The sequence below is a fragment of the Octopus bimaculoides genome, chromosome 8 (assembly GCF_001194135.2).
Source record: "Octopus bimaculoides isolate UCB-OBI-ISO-001 chromosome 8, ASM119413v2, whole genome shotgun sequence".
Lineage (NCBI taxonomy): Eukaryota > Metazoa > Mollusca > Cephalopoda > Octopoda > Octopodidae > Octopus > Octopus bimaculoides.
Window position 1 is genome coordinate 57696280 of NC_068988.1, and position 7137 is coordinate 57703416.

Sequence of the window (7137 nt, forward strand, 5' to 3'; positions counted from 1 at the left end):
ATATATATATATATATATATATATATATATATATATTTATATATATATTTATATATATATTTATATATATATATATACACACACACACACACACACATGTACACACACATACACACACACAAACACACGCGCACACACACATACACACACATAAGTGGAAGCGGAGAGAGAAAGAGAAAGATACATAACGGGGAAAGATGTAGAGATAGTCAGGGTGAGAAGAACAAAATGAAAGAAAATGTAAAAAAGAAACAAAACAAAAAAAACATGGAATATGAAAGAAATAAAAAGAATGAGAGGGGAGGGGGTGAAATAATATATAAAGTGTTATCAGGAAGTTTCCAGACTGTAATTGCTGAGATTGTGTTACTCAATGGAAAAGACGTACACAGGTGATGATCATTGGTAACCAAACTTTTAGATTGGTTTGCCATTATTTTGTGGCCAACTATTTGTGTTCTTTCGTTTTGGGATTTGGTTTGCAAGATTTTTTATGTGATTTCGTGTGTTGAAGCATATTCTGTTGTGTCTGGGGAGAGTCATTTTCTTATTGTGCCTTAAAATTTAACACACTCACCGTTAAAAGAGAGTCAAGATTATTGAAAGGGTTGCAAGACGCAATGAAAATTTTAGGAAAATAAAAATAAGAAATAAGTGGAAATTTTAACGGTGAGTGTGTTAAATTCTAAGGCACAATAAGAAAATGACTCTCCCCAGACACAACAGAATATTTGTGTTCTGTTATTGTGTAAGGATTTATAACGTTGTAGAAGAACATCTCCTGGATTTTTAAGATGGTTGACAAATTCAAACTACACGTCAACATCAAATTTTAGATGAAGCTTGACATATTTGCTACTGAGAACCTTGAAGTGCTACTGAGAACCTTGAAATGTTACTGAGACCCTTGAAATGCTTCATCAGGCTTTTGGAAATCATTCTTTAGATCAATCCCACGTTTTTTAAGTGGCAAGCAAATTTTAAGGCTGGCTGAGTGTTCGAGGTGACCATCACTAGTAAAATACCAGAAATAGGGTTGGGGGAAGCAAGGTGTGGCTGTGTGGTGAAGAAACTCACTTTGCAACCAAGTTCAGTCCCAGTGTGTGGCACCTAGGGTAACTGTCTTCTACTTTAACCTCAGACAGGTCAATACTTTGAGAATGATTTTGGTAGATGGAGACTGTGTGGAAGCCTGTCATATATTAGTGTGTGTGTGTGTGTGTGTGTGTGTGTGTGTGTGTGTGTGAGTGTGTCTTTGGATCTATACTGGTTTGTTTATGTCCCCATAACTTGGTGGTTCAGTAGAAAGCAATCAAGAGAAGATATAACACACTTAAAAATAAGTTACCGGGGTTGATATGTTCAACTAAAAATCCTTCAAGGTGATGCCCCAGCATGGTCACTGAGACCAGTCAAAGATGAGGACCTCTACTGAATAATCTGTCTGCTCTCTCATGTGACTAGAATCAGTTGAGGAATATGCTTGGAGATTTTTATAGAAAACCTGAACGTGCAGCATGTGATTTTGAGATTTTTAACAAAAGGCGCGGGAGTGGCTGTGTGGTAAGTAGCTTGCTTACCAACCACATGGTTTTGGGTTCAGTCCCACTGCGTGGCACCTTGGGCAAGTGTCTTCTACTATAGCCTTGGGCCGACCAAAGCCTTGTGAGTGGATTTGGTAGATGGAAACTGAAAGAAGCCCATCGTATATATGTATATATATATATATATATATGTGTGTGTGTGTGTGTGTGTGTGTGTATATGTTTGTGTGTCTGTGTTTGTCCCCCCAACATCGCCTGACAACTGATGCTGGTGTGTTTACGTCCCTGTAACTTAGCAGTTCAGCAAAAGATACCGATAGAATAAGTTCTAGGCTTCCAAAGAATAAGTCCTGGGGTCGATTTGCTCGAGTAAAGGCGGTGCTCCAGCATGGCCACAGTCAAATGACTGAAACAAATAAAAGAGTAAAAGACCAAAATGGTTATCATTCTATATACACCATCCATTCACATTCTTGGTTGATCTATAGCCTAATGATATTGCCATGTTTCTGGAAATATAACTGGATCTGAATGGTCACAGCTTTGAGACTGGAAGTGAAATTCAAATAGAATTACAGTCAGTATTGAATTTCCCCCATCCCACCCATCCACCCACAACAAAAGGATTTCTACAGTGAGTTTATGGAGTAAAAGATGCATTGGGGGATTATTATTTTAGAAGAATGATGCCAAAATATGAATGATATTTGAAATACACTATTTGCTAGAATACTAGGGTATTCTCTTTTTTAAAGCCTGATCTAGGAATCTTTGTTTGTACCACCTTAAATTGTTGTTGTTGTTGTTGTTGTTGGCACTCCGTCGCTTACGACGTCGAGGGTTCCAGTTGATCCGATCAACAGAACAGCCTGCTTGTGGAATTAACGTGCAAGTGGATGAGCACTCCGCAGACACGTGTACCCTTAACGTAGTTCTCGGGGATATTCAGCGTAACACAGTGTATGAGAAGGCTGGCTCTTTGAATTACAGGCACAAGAGAAACAGGAAGTAAGAGTGAGAGAAAGTTGTGGTGAAAGAGTACAGCAGGGTTCGCCACCATCCCTTGCCGGAGCCTCGTGGAGCTTTAAGTATTTTCATTCAATAAACACTCACAACACTGCCCTAACCACTGGGCCATTGCACCTCCACACCACCTTAAATTAAGTGTTAAAGATTAACAACAGAGAGTAATTGAGAGAAGAGAAGAAATGAAAAAAGAAAGATAATTCGATATGAATGAGGATGAGTGAGGAATGAAAGTTGGTATTGAATTGAAGTAAAACGAAGTGAATGGATATCTGTTAGTTTCAATGATGAGGATTTAGTCATTCAAATAACTGAGTTAGCTCTACCCATTGAAATAGCCTGAGAGTGGCAGACATGTGTATCCTTAATGACTGAATGAGACAACAGGGTGTGATTGTTTTTGAAGGTGTCATTCTGGTACAGCTGACTAGATGTTGAACGTGTTTTGATGACAGTACTGAGGCAAACACGCACATGCATGAGTTGAAATATACACTTGCAGATGGAGGTGTGGGGCGAGAGAGAAATATTACAATTTATTAAATGAACACAAAGGACATACACATTTCCTTCCTCATATACATAAAGAGAAATATGCTCATATACACAAAGAGAGAGAGAGAGAGAGAGAAAGAAAGAGTAATAGAGAGAACTCAGCAATGCCAAATAAACAGTGCCATAACAGCTGTGCCAAAAGGTCCCATACCCACTTAATGATATGTGCAGAATCAGCATGACTGTATCTTTGAATTACATGTAGAATCCATCTAACAAACTTCCACACAGTTTCCATTGACTCAATTTCACTTCTCACAATGGATTAGGGTGACCCAAAGGGCAATGAAAAAAACAAAAAACACTTGCACTAGATACCACAGAGTGGGATCAAACCCAAGTCCTCCTGTTCACAAAATGAACTTCTTAACTCTCTGGCCATGCTGCATCCTGAACTATCCGATGTGATAATGACTAAAGTATCAATATGATGTGATGCTTTAGTCATTTGGTGTTTTAGTCATTATTAAATGGGTTATAAATAAATATCTGGATTAAAAGCTACATATGTGTACTCTTGCTATGAAATTAAGCCCCATGGGGGCCTTTCCAGCAGCTTGGGATGTGGATTACACTAACTAGATCAATTTAGTATTAACAGTTTAATATTATTTAACAATTTATTAAGATCCATTCAGTGCTCCTTCTCAAGTTCTGAGCATAAATAACAGAAAGATATTTATTCAACTCATTTGATACCAACCTCTCTGAGACTGACTCAGGTTCTATGATACAATGGTAAAACACTTGACGCGTAATCACAGAGATGTGAGTTCAAGTCTCATGGCTGGCCGGTAATGTATTTTTCTGAAATATATGGATAATTTATCCTGATCACGCTATTTATAGCATTAACACGCGTTTGAGAAATAAATTTATTTCCGTATCTTAAAATATAAATGTTTAAACTAAAACTTTCCAACATAATTTTATATAGGAAGAATCACATTTTCTTCTTTTTTTAATGTTAACCTACATTTATTATGATGAACCATACCCTGACTGAATCCAGAAAGTGAGAACTTGTGTAGAAGATCAAAGAAATAGTGGCCAGACAGGTTGGCCGAGGACATGTGTGACAAATATAAAAACCTGAAGTTACTAAGGCTCACACAAAATGGCACAGGAAATACAGACAAAATAATAAGGGAGTGATTTGAATTAGATTTGGCTGCTGTTTCTAGAAGCCTGAGTGACTATATACTGGCTCCTTTATTGGTTCATTAGCTGACAGGTTGCATAAAGGGGTAACTGATAGTAACATGTATTCTAGCTGTGGTCATCCTATCCTAGCTGACCTGTTTATTCTAGCAATAATTATTATGTTCCAAATTTGGACAACCTGTTCTAGCAGTGACTATCTTAATCAGACTGTGATCAACCTATTTTAGCTGTGGCTTTCCTGTTCTATTTATGACCAGTGTGTGTGAGTGGAGGCGCAATGGCCCAGTGGTTAGGGCAGCAGACTCGCGGTCATAGGATCGAGTTTCGATTCCTAGACTGGGCATTGTGAGTGTTTATTGAGCGAAAACACCTAAAGCTCCACGAGGCTCCGGCAGGGGATGGTGGCGAATCCTGCTGTACTCTTCCACCACAATTTTCTCTCACTCTTACTTCCTGTTTCTGTTGTGCCTGTAATTCAAAGGGTCAGCCTTGTCACACTGTGTCACGCTGAATATCCCCGAGAACTACGTTAAGGGTACATGTGTCAGTGGAGTGCTCAGCCACTTGCACGTTAATTTCACAAGCAGGCTGTTCCGTTGATCGGATCAACTGGAACCCTCGACGTCGTAAGCGACGGAGTGCCAACACACATGACCAGTGTATTTTGGCTGTAACCATCCTGTTTTAACAGTAACTTTCCTATTCTAGTTGCAACCATCTGGTTCTTGCTGTGACCATTCTCTTCTGTCTATAACCAACCTGTCTCTTTGTTGATTCTTTTTTTTTACATGATACACAATAGAATACATACATTACTCTTATACATGAACATATTTCTAGCCTTGTTCTAAAATAAGGGTGAGGAATAATAATAGCTTTTTAGCGGGACAACCGAGTTTAGTAACCCATTTGGAATCTCATTCAGTTTTATTGCAGCAACGAGGACTGGAATATATTCTTATTAAATATTCTATTTAATATCAGATGTATCCTGTGCTTTTAGACTAGGTGTACTGTATCCCTAGCCACTGAAATTCCAGCTCAAACCATGCCAGCATGTAAAAGCAGACATAAATTTGATGATTATGAAGATCGTCATTGTTTAACCATCGTCGTCGTTGTCATCATTTAACGTCCACTTTCCATGCTGGCATGGGTTGGATGGAGATATGGAAGCCTCCCCGGTGGGGAATCGAACCCCAGTCTCCTGCGCGACAGGCAGGGATATTTACCACTATACTACCGAGAATATAAATTCATATGCTCTGTATGGTGTGTTATATATACATTTTTACTCATATACTTATTGCTTAATATATATTTTTTGATGATTTGCGCTAGCTATTGATAAGTACACTAACAAAGACACATGCATGCATACATGCTTGTGCACATGTATAAGTGTGTGTGTGTGTGTGTGTGTGTGTGTGAGTATGTATATATATATATATATACACATACACACACATACATACACGTACACTCACACTCACACACACATATGTATATAAAAAGTTTGTTTGAATGAGAGAGAGCCTGGTTCTATAACAATTACCAAATCTCCATTACCAGATGACTTATACTAGATATTGACTGGTGAGTATGGAGGGAGGGAGAGAGAGGGAGAAGGAGAGAGAGAGAGAGAAGGAGAGAGAGAGGGAGAAGGAGAGAGAGAGGGAGAAGGAGAGAGAGAGGGAGAAGGAGAGAGAGAGGTATACACTTATACATACACACACACACCCATATATATATATATATATATATATATATATATATATATATATATCGACAATGTGTCTGACTGTTACAAAGTTGGACAAGACCCAACTAGGTGAAAATGGAAGTCTTTCTGCTGTCAGACCAGTCTGTTCTCTCTCTCTCTCTCTCTCTCTCTCTCTCTCCAGGTAATAACCCCCAAATTGATTTAGATCAAGGTTAGAAATATGTTCTTTATGCATAATTAATGCAGGTTGTTGTGTTTTTTATCTAATTAAAACAAGGGGAGAAAATGCTGACTTAAGATTTGGGGTATGTAGTTCCATTTCAGAAATACACTGGGGAATTTATTGATGAAAAATTTAGCTGCTGAATAAACCGAAAAACTCCATAGAAAGTTCTTTTTGTAACTTCTTGTTGTTATTGTTGCTGTTATTTTTGTTGTTATTGTTGGTAGTGGCAGGGGGTGCTACTGCTGCTGTTTAACTCTAGCATTTAAACCAGCCATACCCAGTTCAGTGAAGGTGCATGGCACAGTGGTTAGAGTGTCAGACTCACAATCATGAGGCTGTGAGTTCGATTCCAGAACCAGGCTATGTGTTGTGTTCTTGAGCAAGATACTTTATTTCTCATTGCTCCAGTTAACTCAGCTGTAGAAATGAGTTGGGACGTCACTGGTGCCAAGCTGTATCAGCCTTTGCCTTTCCTTTGGATAACATCAGTGGTGTGCAGAGAGGAGGCTGGTATGCATGGGCAACTGCTGGTCTTCCACAAACAACCTTGCCTGGACTTGTGCCTCGGAGGGGAACTTTCTAGGTACAATCCCATAGTCATTCATGACCAAAGGGGTCTTTACCCTTTAACTTATACACATATAATGGTGTTGAGGATGGAGGCTGGTATGCATGGACAACTGCTAGTCTTCCACTAAGCCACCTTGCCCGGACTTATGCCTCAGATGGGAACTTTCTAGGTGCAATCCCATAGTCATTGATGACCGAAGGGAGTCCTTACCCTTTAACTTACGCACATATAGTGGTGTTGAGAGGGGAGGCTGGTATGCACAGGTGACTGCTGGCCTTTCACAAACAACCTTGCCTGCACTTGTGCCTCAGAGGGGAACTTTCTAGGT

General features: G+C 39.2%; 1 long non-coding RNA gene and 1 other non-coding gene across 2 annotated transcripts in view; one reads left to right on the top strand and one right to left on the bottom strand.

The window, feature by feature from the left end:
* The window catches only part of LOC128248579 (uncharacterized), a 57193-nt gene that overhangs the window by 14317 nt on the left and 35739 nt on the right, over positions 1-7137 (top strand). The gene's annotated exons all lie outside the window — the stretch shown is intronic.
* Positions 5467-5538, bottom strand: Trnad-guc (transfer RNA aspartic acid (anticodon GUC)). The gene has a single exon. It is a non-coding gene; the product is annotated as a tRNA-Asp (tRNA).